The sequence below is a fragment of the Microcaecilia unicolor genome, chromosome 9 (genome assembly GCF_901765095.1).
Source record: "Microcaecilia unicolor chromosome 9, aMicUni1.1, whole genome shotgun sequence".
Lineage (NCBI taxonomy): Eukaryota > Metazoa > Chordata > Amphibia > Gymnophiona > Siphonopidae > Microcaecilia > Microcaecilia unicolor.
In genome coordinates this window covers 175,971,478-175,993,271 of record NC_044039.1, presented here as the reverse complement: position 1 = coordinate 175,993,271, position 21,794 = coordinate 175,971,478, and the positions used below count along the sequence as shown (strand labels likewise).

Below are 21,794 nucleotides of genomic sequence, written 5' to 3'. Positions count from 1 at the left end.
TAAGTTTCAAACTATGGGGAAAACAGTTTTACACTATTTAAACAAGTTAATAAATAAAGTCTGTTTCTTTTTATGAAAAGCAAACTGTTTTTATAAAAACAAAAACACAATTTCTCTTATATCCCAATCTTTTATGTTCACTTACCCAGAGAGATTTCCTCTTCTCTCAGGCCTCCCCCCAGGAGGTTGTTTCGGCACGCATAGAATGTGCCCTTAGTTCCTTGGGAACTATTTTGCCACAGATAATGTTGGCCACCTGGATGGCCGACTTAATCCACTGCCCAAGTGAAGACTTGGAGGACACTTCTCCTTTGCGATGTCCCTGAAGAAAACGAACAGCCAGTCAGATTTGCAAAAGAATTGATGACCTCCAGATACCAAGGGCAAACCCTCCTACAACATCCAACCTGTGGACCTTCTTTATTTGCTTTTATAAAATATACATTTCTCTAAATATACAAAAGGAAAAACAAGTAGTATAACAAACCTAGTAATGTCAAAGAATCTAAATATCTAAGCAAACATCAATTATATAGCCCACATCAAGGGAGAAGGTGAAAAAAACATAAGGAAAAATTATTAAAAGAAATCCAAGATCATAATGTTAAGAGACTGAAAAACAACATTTTCAGAACTCAATACTACTAACTAGCCAAAAAGAAGTCAGCTACCATGATCTTGCAAAACCTTCTCAAGATGTGAGGAGTCATAAAAGCAAAAATTATGTCTTACCTTACAATTTTCTTTAGACAGTGAAACTGTTCTGAACTAACAAAGTGGGTGTTATCCCTTCCTACCAGCAGGTGGAGGTACAGAAAACTTAGTTCTGCCAGCAACATCACCAGCATAAGCAGAGGTGCTCCTGGAACAATCCAATATGCATCTGCCAAAGCAGCAGAAGGTCCCTATGTAATGCACCCATGCCCCCTCTCAGCCACAGCAGCTGCAATGATAATCAAGCGCGCAAAACACCAGAGTGGCACTCGCTAACCTGCATATACCAAGATATAGCGGGAGGTGGTGGAAATGAAAACGGTAACGGAATTCAAACACGCGTGGGATAAGCATAAAGGAATCCTGTGCAGAAGGAATGGATCCTCAGGAGCTTAGTCAAGATCAGGGAGGCGGGGCTGGTGGTTGGGAGGCGGGGATAGTGCTGGGCAGACTTAAACGGTCTGTGCCAGAGCCGATGGTGGGAGGCAGGGCTGGTGGTTGGGAGGCGAGGATAGTGCTGGGCAGACTTATACGGTCTGTGCCAGAGCCGGTGGTTGGGAGGCGGGGCTGGTGGTTGGGAGGCAGGGATAGTGCTGAGCAGACTTATACGGTCTGTGCCCTGAAGAACAAAGGTACAAATCAAAGTAGGGTATACACAAAATTAGCACATATGAGTTATCTTGTTGGGCAGACTGGATGGACCGTGCAGGTCTTTTTCTGCCGTCATCTACTATGTTACTATGCTATAGCCACATCACAGGAACTCGTATGGCTGCCAATCCCAAAATTAATCTTTTTTTTTTTTTTTTTTTAAGCACTGAAAGGCACAGTGCACACCCAGAAGCCCAGGCCCAGGACTTCAGAACAATGTCGCAGACTGAAGAAAATTATAAGGTAAGCCATTTCTCCTTTCTTGCATCAGCTCCACTGTTCTGAACCAATGGGATGTACCAAAGCAGATCTATTCGGTGAGGAAAGAAAAGGGTCCCTCGAATGATGGCTCTGGCCAGCACATCCAATCTGTAGTGCTCAGCAAAGAAATGAAGAAACAACAAAGTCACCACCCTGCAGATCTCCTCAGGGGTACTGCCCGGGCCTCTGCCCAGGAAGTGGCTTGAGCCCCAGTAGAACGGTCTTTGAGACTGGGGCAACCAGGCAATTCTTGTCGATGTAAGAGGGCTCAATAGCTGATTTAATCCACCTCACAATGGAGGCCTTCGCGGCCACTTGGCCCTTTTGAGGGCCATGGAAAAGTACAAATAGGAGATCCGAGACACAAAACATGTCTCCTTGAGGTACCTGAGCAGCATCCTCCAGACATCCAGCTTGTGATGTCTCCAATCCTCCAGCAAGAATTCCTCTACCAAAAAGGAGGGCAAACAAACCTCCAGATGCACATCAAATGGAGACACCAGCTTCGGAAGAAAGGATGATACCGTGTGCAACCTCAGAGAAGGATAGATAAAGCGAAGATACTTACCTGTAGCAGGTATTCTCTGAGGACAGCAGGTTGACTGTTCTCACTGATGGGTCGGCGTCCCAGGAAAGGAGATTTTTCCAGCAAAAATCAACAAACTTTGTGACAGCTTCCAGAGCGCGGGACAGATGCACTGCGCATGCTCGGCCATCTTCCCGCCCCAGTTATATCAAAAAGCAAATAAAGATCAACAACTCCAAAGGGGAGGTGGGCGGGTTGATGAGAACAATCAGCCTGCTGTCCTCGGAAAATACCTGCTACAGGTAAGTTTCTTCGCTTTCTCCGAGGACAAGCAGGCTGCTTGTTCTCATTGATGGGGTATCCCTAGCCCCCAGGCTCACTCAAAACAACAAAAGGTTAATTTGGCCTCGCAACGGCGAGGACATAAAAAAGATAGACCTACGAAGAAACATCTGAGAGTGCAGCCTAGAACAGAATAAAAATGGGCCTAGTGGGGTGGAGTTGGATTCTAAACCCCGAACAGATTCTGCAGCACCGACTGCCCAAACCGACTGTCGCGTCGGAAATCCTGCTGAAGGCAGTAATGAGATGTGAATGTATGGACTGATGACCATGTCGCAGCCTTGCAAATCTCTTCTATAGTGGCTGACTTCAAGTGGGCCACTGAAACCGCCATGACTCAAACACTATGATCCCTGACATGACCCTCAAGTGTCAGCCCAGCTTGGGTGTAAGTGAAGGAAATGCAATCTGCTAGCCAAATGGAAATGGTGTGTTTCCCAACAGCGACTCCCCTTCTGTTGGGATCAAAAGAAGCAAACATTTGGGCGGACTGCCTGCTCCACATAGAAGGCCAATGCTCTCTTGCAGTCCAAGGTATGCAACTGACGTCCAGCAGGGCGGGTATGAGGATGGGGGAAGAATGTTGGCAAGACAATTGACTGGTTCAAATGGAACTCCGACACTACCTTCGGCAGGAACTTAGGATGCGTACGGAAGACTACTCTGTTATGATGAAATTTAGTATAGAGAGCATGGGCTACCAAGGCTTGCAGCTCACTGACTCTACGAGCTGAAGTAACAGCCACCAAGAAAATGACCTTCCAGGTCAAATACTTCAGATGGCAGGAATCCAGTGGTTCAAAAGGAGGCTTCATCAGCTGGGTGAAGACGTTGAGATCCCATGACGGAGGAGGTTTGACAGGGGGCTTTGACAAAAGCAAACCTCTCATGAAGCGAACAACTAAAGGCTGTCCAGAGATAGGCTTACCCTCCACATGGTAATTGCACTAAGATGAACTCTTACGGAGTTGGTCTTCAGACCAGACTCTGACAAGTGTAGAAGGTATTCAAGCAGGGTCTGTGTAGGACAAGAGCGAGGATCTAGGGCCTTGCTGTCACACCAGACGGCACTTAAAAGAGTTAACACCTCTTCGTGGAATCTTTCCTGGAAGCAAGCAAGACTAGGAAGACATTCTCAGAAAGACCCAAGGAGGCGAATTCTACGCTCTCAACATCCAGGCTGTGAGAGCCAGAGACTGGAGGTTGGGATGCAGAAGCGCCCCCTCGTTCTGAGTGATGAGGGTTGGAAAACAATCCAATCTCCATGGTTCTTCGGAGGACAATTCCAGAAGAAGAGGGAAACAAATCTGACGCGGCCAAAAGGGCGCAATCAGAATCATGGTTTTGCGGTCTTGCTCGAGTTTCAGCAGAGTCTTCCCCACCAGAGGTATGGGAGGATATGCATACAGAAGGTCCTTCCCCCAATGCAGGAGAAAAGCATCTGACGCTAGTCTGTCGTGGGCCTGAAGTCTGGAACAGAACTCAGAGACCTTGTGATTGATCTGAGTGGCAAAAAGATCCACCGAGGGGGTGCCCCACACTCGGAAGATCTTGCGTACCACACCCAAGTTGAGCGACCACTCGTGAGGTTGCAGGATCCTGCTCAACCTGTCGGCCAGACTGTTGATTACGCCTGCCAGATACGTGGCTTGGAGAAACATGCCGTGACGGTGAGCCCAAAGCCACATCTGAATGGCTTCCTGACACAGGGGGCGAGATCCAGTGCCCCCGTTTGTTGACGTAATACATGGCAACCTGATTGTTTGTCTGAATTTGAATAATTTGATAGGACAGTCGATCTCCGAAAGCCTTTAGAGCGTTCCAGACCACTCGCAACTCCAGGAGACTGATCTGAAGACCTGATTCCTGGAGGGACCAAGATCCTTGAGTGTGGAGCCCATCTACAAGCGCTTCCCACCCCAGGAGAGATGCATCAGTTGTCAGCACTTTTAGAGGCTGAGGAATTTGGAAGGGACGTCCCAAGGTCAAATTGGATCGAATTGTACACCACTGAAGGGAATTGTGAAAATCGGTGGACAGCTGGATCACATCCTCTACATTCCCTGCAGCTTGATACCACTGGGAAGCTAGGGTCCATTGAGCCAATCTCATATGAAGACACGCCATGGAAGTCACATGAACCGTGGAGGCCATATAGCCTAGAAGTCTCAATATCTGCCGAGCTGTGATCTGCTGAGATGCTCTGGCCATGGAAACAAGAGACAGAAGGTTGTCTGCTCTTGCCTCGGGGAGATAGGCATGAGCCATCGGAGTCCAGCAGAGCTCCTATAAATTCTAGTTTTTGAACTGGAAGAAGGTGGGACATCGGGCAATTTATCACAAACCCGAGTAGCTCCAGCAGTTGAATAGTCATCTGCATGGACTGTAGAGCTCCTGCTTCCGAGGTGTTCTTCACCAGCCAATTGTCGCGATAAGGGAACACATGCACTCCCAGTCTGCATAGTGACGCTGCAACCACCGCTAGGCATTTTGTAAACACCCTGGCGGGAGACCAAAGGGCAGCACACAATACTGAAAATGCTGTGTTCCCAGACAGAATCGAAGATACTTCCTGTGAGCAGGAAGTATCGGGATGTGTGTATAAGCATCCTTTAAGTCCAGAGAGCACAGCCAATCGTTTTCCTGAATCATGAGAAGGGTGCCCAGGGAAAGCATCCTGAACTTTTCTTGGACCAGATATTTGTCCAGGGCCCTTAGGTCTAGGATGGGACGCATCCCCCCTGTTTTCTTTTCCACAAGGAAGTACCTGGAATAGAATCCCAGCCCTTCGTGCCCGGGTGGAACGGGCTCAATCGCACAGGCGCTGAGAAGAGCGGAGAGTTCCTCTGCAAGTACCTGCCTGTGCTGGAAGCTGAAGGACTGAGCTCCCGGTGGGCAATTTGGAGGTCTGGAGATCAAATTGAGGGAGTACCCTAACTGAACTATTTGAGGAACCAACCAGTCGGAGGTTATGAGAGGCCACCTTTGGTGAAAAATTTTAACCTCCCCCCAACTGATAGATCGTTCGGCACAGGTACTTTTATGGCGGCTATGCTCAGCTGGAGCCAGTCAAAAGCCCGTCCTTTGCTATTGCTGGGGAGCTGCAGGGGCCTGTCTGGACGCACGCTGTTGACGTGAACGAGCGAGCTGGGGCTGAGGGAAGGTGGATTGTACCTACGCTTATTGTAAGCATAGGGAGCAGTCCTCCTTCCCCGGAAAAACTGTCTACCTGATGAGGTAGATGCTGAAGGGGCCCGGTGGGAGAGCTTGTCGAGCGCGGTTTCCCGCTGGTAGAGCTGCTCTACCACCTGCTCGACTTTTTTGCCAAAAATATTATCCCCCCCGGCAAGGAACATCTGCAAGCCGCTGCTGGGTTCGATTGTCCAGATCAGAGGCACGCAGCCACGAGAGTCTGCGCAATCAGTATACCTTGAGCAGCGGCTCTAGATGCAACATCAAAAGAGTCGTAAGCACCCCTGGACAGGAATTTACGACACACCTTCAGCTGCCTGACCACCTCCTGAAAAGGCCTGGCGTGCTCCGGAGGGAGCCTGTCCTCCAAGTTCGCCAGGTGCTTAACATTGTTCCGCATATGGATGCTTGTGTAGAGCTGGTATGATTGGATCTTGGACACGAACATAGAGGACTGATAGGCCTTCCTCCCAAAAGAGTCCAGAGTCCTAAACTCTCGCCCCGGGGGCATCGAGGCAAAATCCCTAGTACTCCTGGCTCTCTTGAGAGTGGAATCCACAACCATAGAGTCGTGAGGTAACTGCGACCTCATCAACTCAGGTTCTCCGTGAATCCGATATTGGGACTCAGCTTTTTTGGGAATGGTGGGATTACTGAGCGGTTTCATCCAGTTCCTAAGCAATGTCTCCTTAAGGACATTATGCAAAGGGGCAGTGGACGACTCCTTAGGTGGTGAAGGATAGTCAAGGACCTCGAGTATCTCAGTCCTGGGCTCATCCTCAGCTACCACAGGGAAGGGAATGCCCACAGACATTTCCCGGACAAATGACGAGAAGGAGAGACTCTCCAGTGGAGAAAGCTTCCTCTCAGGTGAAGGAGTTGGATCAGAAGGAAGACTACAAGACTCCTCAGACGAGAAATACCTGGGGTCTTCCCCTTCATCCCACGAGGCATCCTCCTCGGTATTGGACAAGAATTCTCTAACTGCAGTCCAAAACCGGGCCTCTCTCGACACCGAGGAACCCTGTCCTCTATGGCGATGCCAAGAAGTTGACTCCCATGCCGGTAGCGATGAAACTCCCTCCAGCGACGTCGAATCGACCTGGGTGGCAGCCGAGGCCGATGCCGCAAGCGGTACCGGCATCGGGGACTGCACCACAGGCACAAAGCCAGCTGCCGCTTCCATCGACGGTACCGAGGGCGCAAGCACCCCCGGTACCAAGACAGACTGACGCAGCAGCCCTTCCAGGAGACCTGGAAGAATGGCTCGGATGTGCTCGTCTAGAGCCGCTGTCGAGGAAGGCTGTGGGGCTGGTGCAGAAGTTGGCGTCAGAATCTGTGGAGGCCTGGGAGGCGGTACCGGGCTGACCAAATATCTACGCACCGACACCTTTTGTATGGAGGGTGAGCGCTCCTCCCGGCATCGACACTTCTCAGGTGCCAAATCCTTCGACGCCCTGGAGCTCCCGGTACCGTGCCTCGAAGGAGACCGATGACAATGCTTCTTCATCTTCGCTCGAAGCACGTCACCAGCACTCCTCGGTACCGACGAGGAGGACGTGGAATCCACACGCCTCCTCGGGGTCGGGTCCGACAGCAGTTGTTCCCGATGGGCCTGCACAGCAGGAGCCCTCGAGACAGGTGGAGACCCACTCGACGGCTCACTACTCCCAGCTAGTAGTGAAGTCCGGACAGCCATTACCTTCTCTCCTGATGTTGATGCCATCCATATCGACGCCGAGGAATCAGTTGGAGCTCCGAAAAGACGGTCCCGAAGAGCTCTTCTCGATGCCTGTGACCGCTTTTTCAAGCTCAGACACAACTTACAGGTGTCTGGGCGATGGTCGGGCCCAAGGCACTGGATGCACCATGCGTGCGGGTCAGTGCCCGAGATCGAACACTGGCACTGAGCACACTTTTTGAAGCCGCTGGGAGGCTTCGATGACATGAGCGGAAAAATTGCGGCGGCGAAATCAAAAGGCTCGATTGTGCCAACAGAGGGGCACAAAAATGAGAACCGTGTACAAGCAGTCTAAGAAGGCTGCCTCGAAAGTGAAAGGTAACTTAAAAAGGGGGGAGAGAAAAGATTTCTCTCTTTTTTTTTTTTTTTAACTAGAAAAAGACAAAAGAGGCAACGAAAAACAAAAAGAAAGTGCGAATTAACAGCGCTAAAACGCCGAAGTCTTTCTCTGGGCCTGAGGGAGAGAGACCGACATGCAGCCACTCTCCTCCGCGGAAGAAGAAAAACTGGGGCGGGAAGATGGCCGCACAGCGCAGTGCGTCTGTCTCGTGCTCCAGAAGCTGTCACAAAGTTTGTTGATTTTTGCTGGAAAAATCTCCGTTCCTGGGCTGCCGACCCAACAGTGAGAACAAGCAGCCTGCTTGTCCTCGGAGAAAACAGGGTTTGCAATTCTGTAACCCTCCTAGCAGAGGTGACAGCCACCAAAAATACTGTCTTGAGGGCAAGATTCTTGATGGAAGCCAAGAACAGAGGTTCAAATGGGGCCTCAGACAGCACCAAGAGGACTAGATTGAGGTCCCAAGGAGGAAAAGAAGGGGGTGCAGATGCACCATCTCCTTCAGAAACCAAGTTACCTCTCTATGCAAAGCCAGAAAGATGCCTTTCACTTTCCCACGAATGCTGGACAACACAGCCACTTGGACCCTTAGGAAGCTCTAAGCCAGCCCCTGTTCCAGACCCTGAAGCAGAAAACCTAGAACATCGGGAACCTCAGCACTCCAGGGAGACAGAGACTGTTCACTGCACCAGGAAACAAACACACACCAGATCCCAACATAAGCCAGGGACGTATACGACTTCCTGGATCAAAGCAGGGTAGAAATCACTGCAGGGGAAACCCACGCTTCTCTAATTGTCGACTCTCAATGGTCATACTGTAAGACAAAAGTGATCTGGATCTTCCATCTCTACCAGCCCTTGCTGGAGCAGACTTTGATCCTTGGGCAGCGGAAGCAGGTCCTCCACCAGCAGATGCCGGAGATCTGCATGCCAATCTGATGCCACCAGCAAGACCAGATGAAGATGACGTGCAATCCTGAGCAACAAGCGGCCAATGAGAGGCCATGGAGGGAAGATCTAGAAAGGCTCCAGTATCAGCCAAGGTGGTACCAGAGCCTTTATCCCCTAAGAGGCTGGGTCCCCCTGGTGACTGTAAAGGTGATCCGCCTTTGAACTGGATCTGGACAACATTAAGCTGAACTGAATAATTTACACACTATAAAAATAATCCATTATTCCTGCTCAGCACTGGTTCTGAAGGCCATGCAATGTGTGCCACCAGCATGCCCTACCATATGGTAGATGCACACGGGCCAGTATGGCTGCCCCGGCCTACCCCAGCCCAGGGCCCCAGCTCTCTCTGGGTGCGCCTAGAAATTCCCTACCTAGTTCTTTACCATAGAATTAGCACCTGACAAAGGGCATAAAGCTAGCCAGGGCAAAATGAATTTTTTGGTGTGGTATATGTGCTGCCGAAGCGAGTACTTTTGGAAAGACTGGAGACTGCAGGGGGATCCCTTGAGGGGTTAGGGGGGAAGGGTAGTACACCCAACAGGGTGAATGGGCAAGAGGGGTGGGGTGATGACCTGCACCCCTCAGGCAAGTGCAATTGGGGGCTTTGGAGCCAAGCTCAACCACATACGGTCTTGAGACTGTGACCTGAGAGCAGCCATTAGACTCGACCACACTGTGCGGCCAGCAGAGCAGGGAGCTAGCCCAGAGACAGGAGCACAGTCAGCACAACCTACCACCTGCTTAAGGTAGAGAAAATTACTGGATCGTTCCAGGGAGCGCCTCTGCTTATGCTGGTGTTGTCACTGGCAGAATTCAGTTTTCTCTACCTCCACCTGCTGGTATGTTAGAGATAATAGTCATTGGATCAGAACAGTGGAGTTGACGTTAAGAAATATATATTAAATCCCTTAAAAAGTAATATAACTTTTACAGGAGAAAACAAAGAAAAAAAGGCAGCTCCAATAGCCAAAACCCAACCCAAGAAAGCCTTCCTTGACAATTGTCAGCAACAAAAACTTTGTTCTTACGCATATAACACTTCACCAAAACTATTTCTTCAGAATTTGGCAAAACTAATACTTGTTTGCAATACTTTCTCACTAGGATTTCTGCTGACAGGAAATGGGTTATAAGAAAAATAAAGAACTGCAAGTTCCTATTTCTAAGTATCGCATATACTCAAACTAAATTTTTAGGGATCTCGGTTTATATTCACGTCTCTGGTTATTTCTCCTCTCCCTCCCCATGGTGACCAGCATTTACCGGCATTTCACTCCTCCTCTCTCCACATGGTGACTGGCACTTCTGTCCTCCACCTCCATCCCCCAATAACAAGCACTTTATGTGTGTCCTCCCCCCTCAACTGACTGACATTGCTCTTGCCGTTTTTTTGCTGGCTGAGAACAATGCTATTTGTTGGGCCGGTGTGGGACCTCGAGCTTCTGCGCATACTCAAGGCCCCACACCAGTCCAGCAGATAGCACTGGTGCTTCAGTCACTGAAAAAATGGTAACAGCAATGCCTGGGGAGAGGGGGGGACGCGCAGAGGACAGAAGTGCCAGTCATCACAGAGGGAGGTTGGGGCCAGCAGCAGGAGCTCCAGAAGGTGGAGGCTGGGGCAGATAGCAGCAAGAGCAGCAGCTTTGGCGGGAATGCCGATTTCAGTTTTGCAAGGGGAATGCTAGAAACCCTGGGATCTGATATCAAGAGCCTTCATTTGCAACAATCTAGAGATTTTTCCCTCTTATTTTATCTCCCATCCCAATTTACTTTCGATAAGGGTCATGCACCAGGGCTTCTTCCAGAACTTTGTTATCCTAGACCCTCAAATCCTCACAGTGACTATCACTCCAACCCAAGATGTGAAATTCCTGAATCAGTAATCAAATCCATGTTCCACTGAGACACAAGGCTGGTCCAATTTAGGTTGATACTTACAGAATTATAAGTAGCTAAATAGTTTCTCATTAAATCTGTAACCAACTGGTATACAGATGACAGATTTTGCTTTAAGTATCTTCTGATCTCTATGTAGTGTTACCAGTGAAAAGTTGTACGTATGTATGGATGGAGAAATTATAACTTACCTGATGATTTTCTTTCCTTTAACTACTGCAGATGGATCCAGAGACTTGTGGGTTGTGACCATCTACCAGCAGGTGGAGGTAGAGAGCACTGAACTCTGTCTTACAGGATGGTATGCTCCTTGGTTAGTTAGTATTTCTCATAACAAAGCAGAAAGAATAAAAAGGCATAATAGATCCCCTTCCTCATAGAGAAGCATGAATAGTAGAAAACAGAAAACTGTTAATGCCAAAATGAACCATTACCCTAAACAGAAAAATGAACAAACCATGAGAACAGAGTACTGAAGAAGGGTGGGGTTCTGAATTAATCTGCTGTGGTTAAAGGAAAGAAAATTATGAGGCAAATCATGATTTCTCCTTCCTTAGCACAGGTAGCAGATGAATCCAGAGACTTGTGGGATAAACAAAGCAGTCCTCATGTAGGGTACAAATCTGAAACTATCGCGGAGAGCACCAAAAGGCCGAAGAGGAGTCTACTCGAGCCACAACAGCCAGATGATAATGCTTGGAAAAAGGATGCAATGAGGGCCAAGTAGCTGCTTTACATACGCCTTTGAGAGAAAAAAAAACTCATGATTCCACCCAAAACGTCGCTAGGGCCCTAGCAGAATGTGCTCAAAGAGAAGCCAGAAGACACTTGCCAGAAAGAAGGTATGCAGAAGCAATAGCCTGCTTAATCCAGCAAAAAATAGTCACCTTAGCCACTGCATAACCCTGATTCAAGCCCCCAAAAAACAACAAAAAGATGATCGGACGGACCGTCTGAGAACATTGGCAGCCTGCAAATACCAGAGAAGAATTCGACAAGCATCAAGGCAACTGAGCAAGCAAAAATCCATCATGCAATCCCCTTCCTTAAAAGAAGGCAGAAAATGAGGCTGGCTAAGATAAAAACCCAAAACCACCCTGGGAAGACAAAAAGGAAAGGTACGAATAGTCACTCCTGAATCCGAGAAAGGAAGGAACGGATCTCTGCTCAACCACGTCTATAACTCCACGAGCCAAGACAACAATTAAGGAGAGATTTCAGAGGAAATCTTTCAAAGTAGCCTGCTTCTGAGGTTTTTTTAAAGAGCCTGCAGAACCACACTAAGGTTCCACTCGAGATAAGGATAATGAAGAGGAGGCATAAGACGACTAGCCCTTTTCAAGAAATGAACCACATCTGGATGAGAAGACAATGAGAAATGCAGAATCCAATCCACAGGCATGAGCTGCCACCTAAACTTTAAAGAGTTGTAAGCAAGACCTTGCTAAGACCATCCTGCAAGATGACTAATATTAATATTAACATCATGGCTGATGTTCCGCCATTACCTTTCAATTCTAAGCAGGTTACATCCATCATGATGCTAGAACAGTTAGTTATCTGGGAATCACAATAGCTGATACACACATAACCTCAAAAACTATATTTCTTAAAAAGAAAAGTTTTAACTTTCTTTCTAAAATGAAGATAAGATGGAGAAAGTGAAAATAATCCAGGAATACCCTTCAATAATCTAGCATCCTGAACAGCCAAGGATTTCTCAAAAACTGACATTCTCCTTTTCTCCTTAAGAGAAGGGAAAGTAAAAATGTTGGCACTATCGCTATGTCTTGATCATAAAGAGGCTGCAAAATGAAAATGATAAAGAAAATAACTAGGAACCAAACCTTGAAAAGTTTTAAAAAGAAAACAAGCTAATTTAAAAAAATTCTTCCTCCAACAGGTAACCAATGAAATCTGGCATAGAAAGGAGAAGCATTGTCGTACTTGGAGAGGCCATAAATCAGCCTTACAGCTGTATTTAGCGAATGCTACATACCTGTAGAAGGTATTCTCCGAGGACAGCAGGCTGATTGTTCTCACTGATGGGTTGACGTCCTCGGCAGCCCCCTCCATCGGAAAGTTTACTAGCAAAGGCCTTTGCTAGTCCTCGCGCGCCCATGCGCACCGCGCATGCGCGGCCGTCTTCCCGCCCGAAACCGGCTTGAGCCGGCCAGTCCAGTATGTAGCAAGACAATACACTTCAAGGGAAGACTCAACTCCAAAGGGGAGGCGGGCGGGTTTGTGAGAACAATCAGCCTGCTGTCCTCGGAGAATACCTTCTACAGGTATGTAGCATTCGCTTTCTCCGAGGACAAGCAGGCTGCTTGTTCTCACTGATGGGGTATCCTTAGCCCCCAGGCTCACTCAAAACAACAACCATGGTCAATTGGGCCTCGCAACGGCGAGGACATAACTGAGATTGACCTAAAAAATTTACCAACTAACTGAGAGTGCAGCCTGGAACAGAACAAACAGGGCCCTCGGGGGGTGGAGTTGGATCCTAAAGCCCAAACAGGTTCTGAAGAACTGACTGCCCGAACCGACTGTCGCGTCGGGTATCCTGCTGCAGGCAGTAATGAGATGTGAATGTGTGGACAGATGACCACGTCGCAGCTTTGCAAATTTCTTCAATAGAGGCTGACTTCAAGTGGGCTACCGACGCAGCCATGGCTCTAACATTATGAGCCGTGACATGACCCTCAAGAGCCAGCCCCGCCTGGGCGTAAGTGAAGGAAATGCAATCTGCTAGCCAATTGGATATGGTGCGTTTCCCTACAGCCACTCCCCTCCTATTGGGATCAAAAGAAACAAACAATTGGGCGGACTGTCTGTGGGGCTGTGTCCGCTCCAGATAGAAGGCCAATGCTCTCTTGCAGTCCAATGTGTGCAGCTGACGTTCAGCAGGGCAGGAATGAGGACGGGGAAAGAATGTTGGCAAGACAATTGACTGGTTCAGATGGAACTCCGACACGACCTTTGGCAATAACAGGGTGAGTGCGGAGGACTACTCTGTTATGATGAAATTTGGTGTAAGGGGCCTGGGCTACCAGGGCCTGAAGCTCACTGACTCTACGAGCTGAAGTAACTGCCACCAAGAAAATGACCTTCCAGGTCAAGAACTTCAGATGGCAGGAATTCAGTGGCTCAAAAGGAGGTTTCATCAGCTGGGTGAGAACGACATTGAGATCCCATGACACTGTAGGAGGCTTGACAGGGGGCTTTGACAAAAGCAAACCTCTCATGAAGCGAAGAACTAAAGGCTGTCCTGAGATCGGCTTACCTTCCACACGGTAATGGTATGCACTGATTGCACTAAGGTGAACTCTTACAGAGTTGGTCTTGAGACCAGACTCAGACAAGTGCAGAAGGTATTCAAGCAGGGTCTGTGTAGGACAAGAGCGAGGATCTAGGGCCTTGCTGTCACACCAGACGGCAAACCTCCTCCAATGGAAGAAGTAACTTCTCTTAGTGGAGTCTTTCCTGGAAGCAAGCAAGATGCGGGAGACACCCTCTGACAGACCCAAAGAGGCAAAGTCTACGCCCTCAACATCCAGGCCGTGAGAGCCAGAGACTGGAGGTTGGGATGCAGAAGCGCCCCCTCGTCCTGTGTGATGAGGGTCGGAAAACACTCCAATCTCCACGGTTCTTCGGAGGATAACTCCAGAAGAAGGGGGAACCAGATCTGATGCGGCCAAAAAGGAGCAATCAGAATCATGGTGCCTCGGTCTTGCTTGAGTTTCAACAAAGTCCTCCCCACCAGAGGGATGGGAGGATAAGCATACAGCAGGCCCTCCCCCCAATCCAGGAGGAAGGCATCCGATGCTAGTCTGCCGGGGGCCTGAAGCCTGGAACAGAACTGAGGGACTTTGTGGTTCACTCGAGATGCGAAGAGATCCACCAAGGGGGTGCCCCACGCTTGGAAGATCTGGCGCACCACTCTGGAGTTGAGCGACCACTCGTGAGGTTGCATAATCCTGCTCAGTCTGTCGGTCAGACTGTTGTTTACGCCTGCCAGATATGTGGCTTGGAGCACCATGCCGAGACGGCGGGCCCAGAGCCACATGCTGACGGCTTCCTGACACAGGGGGCGAGATCCGGTGCCCCCCTGCTTGTTGACATAGTACATGGCAACCTGGTTGTCTGTCTGAATTTGGATAATTTGGTGGGACAGCCAATCTCTGAAAGCCTTCAGAGCGTTCCAGATCGCTCGCAACTCCAGAAGATTGATCTGTAGATCGCGTTCTTGGAGGGACCAACTTCCTTGGGTGTGAAGCCCATCGACATGAGCTCCCCATCCCAGGAGAGACGCATCCGTGGTCAGCACTTTTTGTGGCTGAGGAATTTGGAAGGGACGTCCCAGAGTCAAATTGGAGCAAATCGTCCACCAATACAGGGATTTGAGAAAACTCGTGGACAGGTGGATCACGTCCTCTAGACCCCCAGCGGCCTGATACCACTGGGAGGCTAGGGTCCATTGAGCAGATCTCATGTGGAGGCGGGCCATGGGAGTCACATGAACTGTGGAGGCCATGTGGCCCAGCAATCTCAACATCTGCCGAGCTGTGATCTGCTGGGACGCACGCACCCGCGAGACGAGGGACAACAAGTTGTTGGCTCTCGCCTCTGGAAGATAGGCGCGAGCTGTCCGAGAATCCAGCAGGGCTCCTATGAATTCGAGTTTCTGCACTGGGAGAAGATGGGACTTTGGGTAATTTATCACAAACCCCAGTAGCTCCAGGAGGCGAATAGTCATCTGCATGGACTGCAGGGCTCCTGCCTCGGATGTGTTCTTCACCAGCCAATCGTCGAGATATGGGAACACGTGCACCCCCAGCCTGCGAAGTGCCGCTGCTACCACAGCTAGGCACTTTGTGAACACCCTGGGCGCAGAGGCGAGCCCAAAGGGTAGCACACAGTACTGGAAGTGGCGTGTACCCAACTGAAATCGCAGATACTGTCTGTGAGCTGGCAGTATCGGGATGTGTGTGTAGGCATCCTTCAAGTCCAGAGAGCATAGCCAATCGTTTTGCTGAATCATGGGGAGAAGGGTGCCCAGGGAAAGCATCCTGAACTTTTCTTTTACGAGATATTTGTTCAGGGCCTTTAGGTCTAGGATGGGACGCATCCCCCCTGTTTTCTTTTCCACAAGGAAGTACCTGGAATAGAATCCCAGCCCTTCTTGCCCGGATGGCACGGGCTCGACCGCATTGGCGCTGAGAAGGGCGGAGAGTTCCTCTGCAAGTACCTGCTTGTGCTGGAAGCTGTAAGACTGAGCTCCCGGTGGACAATTTGGAGGTTTTGAGGCCAAATTGAGGGTGTATCCCTGCCGGACTATTTGGAGAACCCACTGATCGGAGGTTATGAGAGGCCACCTTTGGTGAAAAGCTTTCAACCTCCCCCCGACCGGCAGGTCGCCCGGCACTGACACTTGGATGTCGGCTATGCTCTTCTGGAGCCAGTCAAAAGCTCGCCCCTTGCTTTTGCTGGGGAGCCGCGGGGCCTTGCTGAGGCGCACGCTGCTGACGAGAGCGAGCGCGCTGGGGCTTAGCCTGGGCCGCAGGCTGTCGGGAAGGAGGATTGTACCTACGCTTACCAGAAGCATAGGGACCAGTCTTCCTTCCCCCGAAAAATCGTCTACCTGTAGAGGTAGAGGCTGAAGGCTGCCGGCGGGAGAACTTGTCGAATGCGGTGTCCCGCTGGTGGAGAGACTCTACCACCTGCTCGACTTTTTCTCCAAAAATGTCCGCACGGCAAGGCGAGTCCGCAATCCGCTGCTGGAGTCTATTCTCCAGGTCGGCGGCACGCAGCCATGAGAGCCTGCGCATCACCACACCTTGAGCAGCGGCCCTGGACGCAACATCAAAAGTGTCATAAACTCCTCTGGCCAGGAATTTTCTGCACGCCTTCAGCTGCCTGACCACCTCCTGAAAAGGCTTGGCTTGCTCAGGGGGAAGAGCATCAACCAAGCCCGCCAACTGCCGCACATTGTTCCGCATGTGTATGCTCGTGTAGAGCTGGTAAGACTGGATCTTGGCCACGAGCATAGAAGAATGGTAGGCCTTCCTCCCAAAGGAGTCTAAGGTTCTAGGGTCTTTGCCCGGGGGCGCCGAAGCATGCTCCCTAGAACTCTTAGCCTTCTTTAGGGCCAGATCCACAACTCCAGAGTCATGAGGCAACTGGGTGCGCATCAGCTCTGGGTCCCCATGGATCCGGTACTGGGACTCAATCTTCTTGGGAATGTGGGGATGACTTAGTGGCTTGGTCCAGTTCGCAAGCAATGTCTTTTTCAGGACATGGTGCAAGGGAACAGTGGACGCTTCCTTAGGTGGAGAAGGATAGTCCAGGAGCTCAAACATTTCAGCCCTGGGCTCGTCCTCCACAACCACCGGGAAGGGGATGGCCGTAGACATCTCCCGGACAAAGGAAGCAAAAGACAGGCTCTCGGGAGGAGAAAGCTGTCTCTCAGGAGAGGGAGTGGGATCAGAAGGAAGACCCTCAGACTCCTCGTCAGAGAAATATCTGGGGTCTTCCTCTTCCTCCCATGAGGCCTCACCCTCGGTGTCAGACACAAGTTCACGAACCTGCGTCTGCAACCTCGCCCTGCTCGACTCGGTGGAACCCCGTCCACGGTGGGGGCGTCGAGAGGTAGACTCCCTCACCCGCATCGGCGAAGCTCCCTCCGCCGACGTAGTCGGGGAGCCTTCCTGGGAGGTGGCCGCTGTCGGCACAGCACGCGGTACCGACGTCGGGGACCTCAACCTGGGCGATGGGCCAGCCGGCGCCACGCTCGACGGTACCGGAGGCGCAAGCACCACCGGTACCGGAGGGGTAGGGCGCAACAGCTCTCCCAGAATCTCTGGGAGAACGGCCCGGAGGCTCTCGTTTAGAGCGGCTGTAGAGAAAGGCTGAGAGGTCGATGCAGGCGTCGACGTCAGAACCTGTTCCGGGCGAGGAGGCTGTTCCGGGCTGTCCAGAGTGGAGCGCATCGACACCTCCTGAACAGAGGGTGAGCGGTCCTCTCGGTGCCGATGCCTGCTGGGTGCCGAATCCCTCGGCGACCCAGAGCTCTCGGTGCCAACATGGGGAGGAGACCGGTGTCGATGCTTCTTCGACTTCTTCCGAAGCATGTCACCGGAGCTCCCCGGCACCGACGAGGAGGACGTAGAATCCATCCATCGCTTCCTCGGGGCCGAGACCGAAGAGGGTCGATCCCGGGGGGGCTGTACCGCAGGAGCCCTCAGGGTAGGAGGAGACCCACCCGAAGGCTCACCGCCACCAGCAGGGGAATGGACAGCCCTCACCTGCACTCCTGACGATGCACCTCCGTCCGACGACATCAGCAGACGAAGTCTCGGTACCACCGACGTCGATGCAGTCGCCCGATGCCTCGGCGCCGATGCAGAGGTCCGATGCCTCGATGCAGTCGATGGAGCGGCAGCCAAGGAAGATGGTCTGGACGCTGACGACGTCGATGCACTCGATGCCTCCGGTGCCGATGCCGACGAAGAGCCCGAGAACAAAACGTTCCACTGGGCTAATCTCGCTACCTGAGTCCGCCTTTGTAACAGGGAACACAGACTGCAGTTCTGAGGGCGGTGCTGGGCCCCTAGACACTGAAGACACGCAGAGTGCCTATCAGTGAGCGAGATTACCCGGGCGCACTGGGTGCACTTCTTGAAGCCGCTGGAAGGCTTCGATGTCATGGGCGGAAAAATCACGCCGGCGAAATCAAAAGCCGAAATGGCGAAAATTGAAGCACCTATAATTTAGAGGGAGAAAAAATCTCGACCGAGGCCAAAAGAGGCCTACCCCGACAACGAAAGAAAACTTACGGGGCAAAAACTGAGAAATATGGGAAGGGCAGAAAACCCGAAAGGGTCTTCCGGAACACTACCGGAGCGCTTCCCGAACTTTTTCAAGGAAAAAACAGCGAAAAAACACGTCGAAAAGGACGCGCGAGGTCGACTCTCTGGGGCACGAACGGCGTAACACGACCGTACCGAGCGCGGACGAAAGAAGACTGGCCGGCTCGAGCCGGTTTCGGGCGGGAAGACGGCCGCGCATGCGCGGTGCGCATGGGCGCGCGAGGACTAGCAAAGGCCTTTGCTAGTAAACTTTCCGATGGAGGGGGCTGCCGAGGACGTCAACCCATCAGTGAGAACAAGCAGCCTGCTTGTCCTCGGAGAATGTATGGTCTCTATGTGTGCCAAAGAGGCCGGAAATGGGGACCATGCTTGTTCAGAGCACCGTGTTTCAAAACTCACTAGATACAAGCATACACGGCTAAAATTGAGTGCTTTCTTGCGAGAATTTGCAATATCGCCAACATATCCTTTCCTTTTCCATTTCAGCCTCTCAAGAGCCAGGCCGGAAGACCAAAGCAAGAGGGATCCTCCGTCTAAACAGGACCCTGACAAGAGTTATCTGTGACCCAGAGCAAGGCAAATGGTCACCTACCAGACAACGAATCAGGCCCGCATACCCTGGCCTCCAGACTCAATCCAGAGCAAACCAAATAACCAGCTCCCCAATGACGAAGGACTCTGGAGAACTCATCCTCTTTAGAGACCATGGCTGAAACACAAAGCAGGGCCATGCCTTCTGAACAGACCTCCCGTTGTCACGTTCTCAAAACTGAAAACTAGGTTGTGAGCCCTTGGGCCACTGCCGAGGAGCAGCAGTGGCAGGCAAACAGGGCAAATCTCAGGCAAGCAGTTAGGCTTCACCTGCACTTGGCCACTTTTCACCCAGAGTTGAGCTCTGGGCTTCAGGTGGCCGGCAGGACTTGCTGGACAGGGCAGGACTGGATAACAGCAAGGCAGCACAGGGACTGAGGGTCAGAGGGGAAAGGGAGGAACATGGGCAGCAAGGCAGGAGACTGGGCAAGGAAGGGAAAGCTAAAGGGCAGAACAGAAAGCTGCAGAACAGCCACTAAACAGGGAACAAACACTGACTAACAAGACACAGAACTAAGAGCTGCAAGCAGCCCCCAAAACAGACCACAGACAAACAGAACTAAACACAGAATTACAAAGAAGAAACCAGGCAAGGAAAGCAAGTAAAACCTAAACTAAACTAAACACAGACTAACTAGAAACAGGCAAGAATCTCAGGCAAACAACTGGACTAGCAGAAGTGCAACAAGCACCAACATACCAGGGCCTTAGACGCAACGCAATGCAAAGGCAAAGGCAGAGAGGTTCCAAATGGCTAATAAGCCCAGCAGGCAGCTGAGACTCAGGTGCAACAATCACCAGGCAACTAAGGGTCGGGCAGCCTGGAAGATCTGGACTGGACTCGGCTGAAATCTGGAACGGGTGACAGCACACCGACAATCTAATACAGCCAACACACAGAGACAGAGACAGAACTAACTCACAAAGAACAGACAGAAGCCAGCTCAGAAGCTGACCACAGGAAATAAGGTGAGTCTGTGAGGGGGCACGGCTACGGACGTGACACCCATCTTCTGCCAAGAATCTGGAAATTCTGACAGTGTGACAAATCACCATGAGATCTATTAGGGGAGTGCCCTACCTCCCAGTTACCAGCTGGAAGGTGTCCAGCACTAGTTCCCATTTTGTTGGGTCCAGGGAGGTCCTGCTGCAGAAGCCCACTTGCTCATTGAGAGTTTCCACTTGGTAGGCAGCTGAAAGCTGCTGCAAATGCCGTTCTGCCCTTGTCAAAGGCATCCAGTGCTGCCCTATTTATGAAATCCTCTGCCATCATGTTGACTGAGAGAACCAGAGCTGGTTTGCCCTCCAGAATAGATTGAAAGGCTTGAACAGCATTGTTCACCACTCTGAGCCTGCACCAACTGGACTTTCATAGTGCTGCCAAGTGGCTCCATAGACCTCGAGCAGTGTGTTGTTGAAGACAGTACTATCTGCAACTACAGCTATCCAAAGAGGAGATGCCAGAGATGCTCCTTGGAGGAGTTTCTTCGGTTGAAGCCACACCAACACACTGTACTTCGCCAGAGGTCTCCACATGAGACGCTAATTGTAGACCTGAGAAACCGGTGACCACTGGGACAAGAAAGACCGCTGGAGTGGACGCATATGAGCTCCAGCCCAAGACACCACCTCCAAGGACACCACAATACAGTCCAGCACCTGAACATAATCCGAAGCTCAGGGATTCAGAATTTGCAACAAATTTGTCTTTGCAGCTTGTGTCTTCTCCATTTTGGGAAAGACACCTGGCCCCGGGTCACATAAAATCATACTCCCAGATATTCCAGTCTGTGCTGGGACCAGATGACTGTTGTGCAGATAGATAACACAACCTCAAGACTACAAAACTGCAATGACCCAGGTAGTGTTAAGTAGTAGTAGTCTGACAAGGCCCTGAGCAACCAGTCGTCCAGACAGGGATGCACTCTGATTCCTTCTATTCTCAGGAAGGTGGCTACCACCACCACAAACTTGGAAAAGGTTCTGAGTGCCGTAGCTAACCCAAAACAAATCACCTGAAACTGAAAGAGATGCCCTAGACTTGCAAGGCAAAGAACACGCTAGTGTAGGGGGCTAAAGAAGAACGGGCAAGTAAGCTTCCTTGAAGTCCAGAACTGCTGGATACACCCCTAGCGGCACCACTCCAGGGACAGGTCTGCTGGGGTGGGGGGAGGGATCTGGTTCCCATAACCAGGGGTCGGGGTCTGCTCCAGTGAGGGCTGGGTGTTATGCCTTCTTACCAGAAGGAAATTTATTTTTTTTCTCTAAGTGAAATGAGAGAAAAGAGAGGATTCTAATTCCAATTTGTCCTGGCAGGAACAGTGTGTGTGAGAACAATGTATCCATTTTTATGCTTAAGGTGGGAAGGGAACAGCACCTGTAAAATGCTCACTGAGAGAACAGCAGACAGATCGAATGAGCCATATTTAGACACTAGAAAAATAATCCAGTACCCCTGCTCAGTTGAAAGCTCTGAAAGTCACGCAGCTTGTGTCATCAGCATTCCCTACCCCATGGCAGACACACACTGCCCTGCCTGACTGCCCCAGCCTACCTTGGCCTGGGGCTCCAGCAACTCTGCTGTCCCTGGCCCTCTAGGTACGCCTAGAGGGAAATTCTGTACTGAGTACATTACAATAGCATTAGTTCCTGACAAGGGCATGAAGCTAACCAGGTCAATTGAATTTATTATCATCATTATTATTTGGTATATGTGCTG

At 50.7% G+C, this 21,794-nt stretch overlaps 1 protein-coding gene across 3 annotated transcripts in view; it reads right to left on the bottom strand.

Moving 5' to 3' along the window:
* PPM1A (protein phosphatase, Mg2+/Mn2+ dependent 1A) overlaps positions 1-21,794 on the bottom strand; it is a 203,148-nt gene that overhangs the window by 136,089 nt on the left and 45,265 nt on the right. For all 3 annotated transcript variants that reach the window (XM_030214789.1, XM_030214787.1, XM_030214788.1), the window contains exon 2: positions 146-322. The gene's annotated coding sequence lies outside the window, so the exon portion shown is untranslated. The remainder of the gene's footprint in view (positions 1-145; positions 323-21,794) is intronic.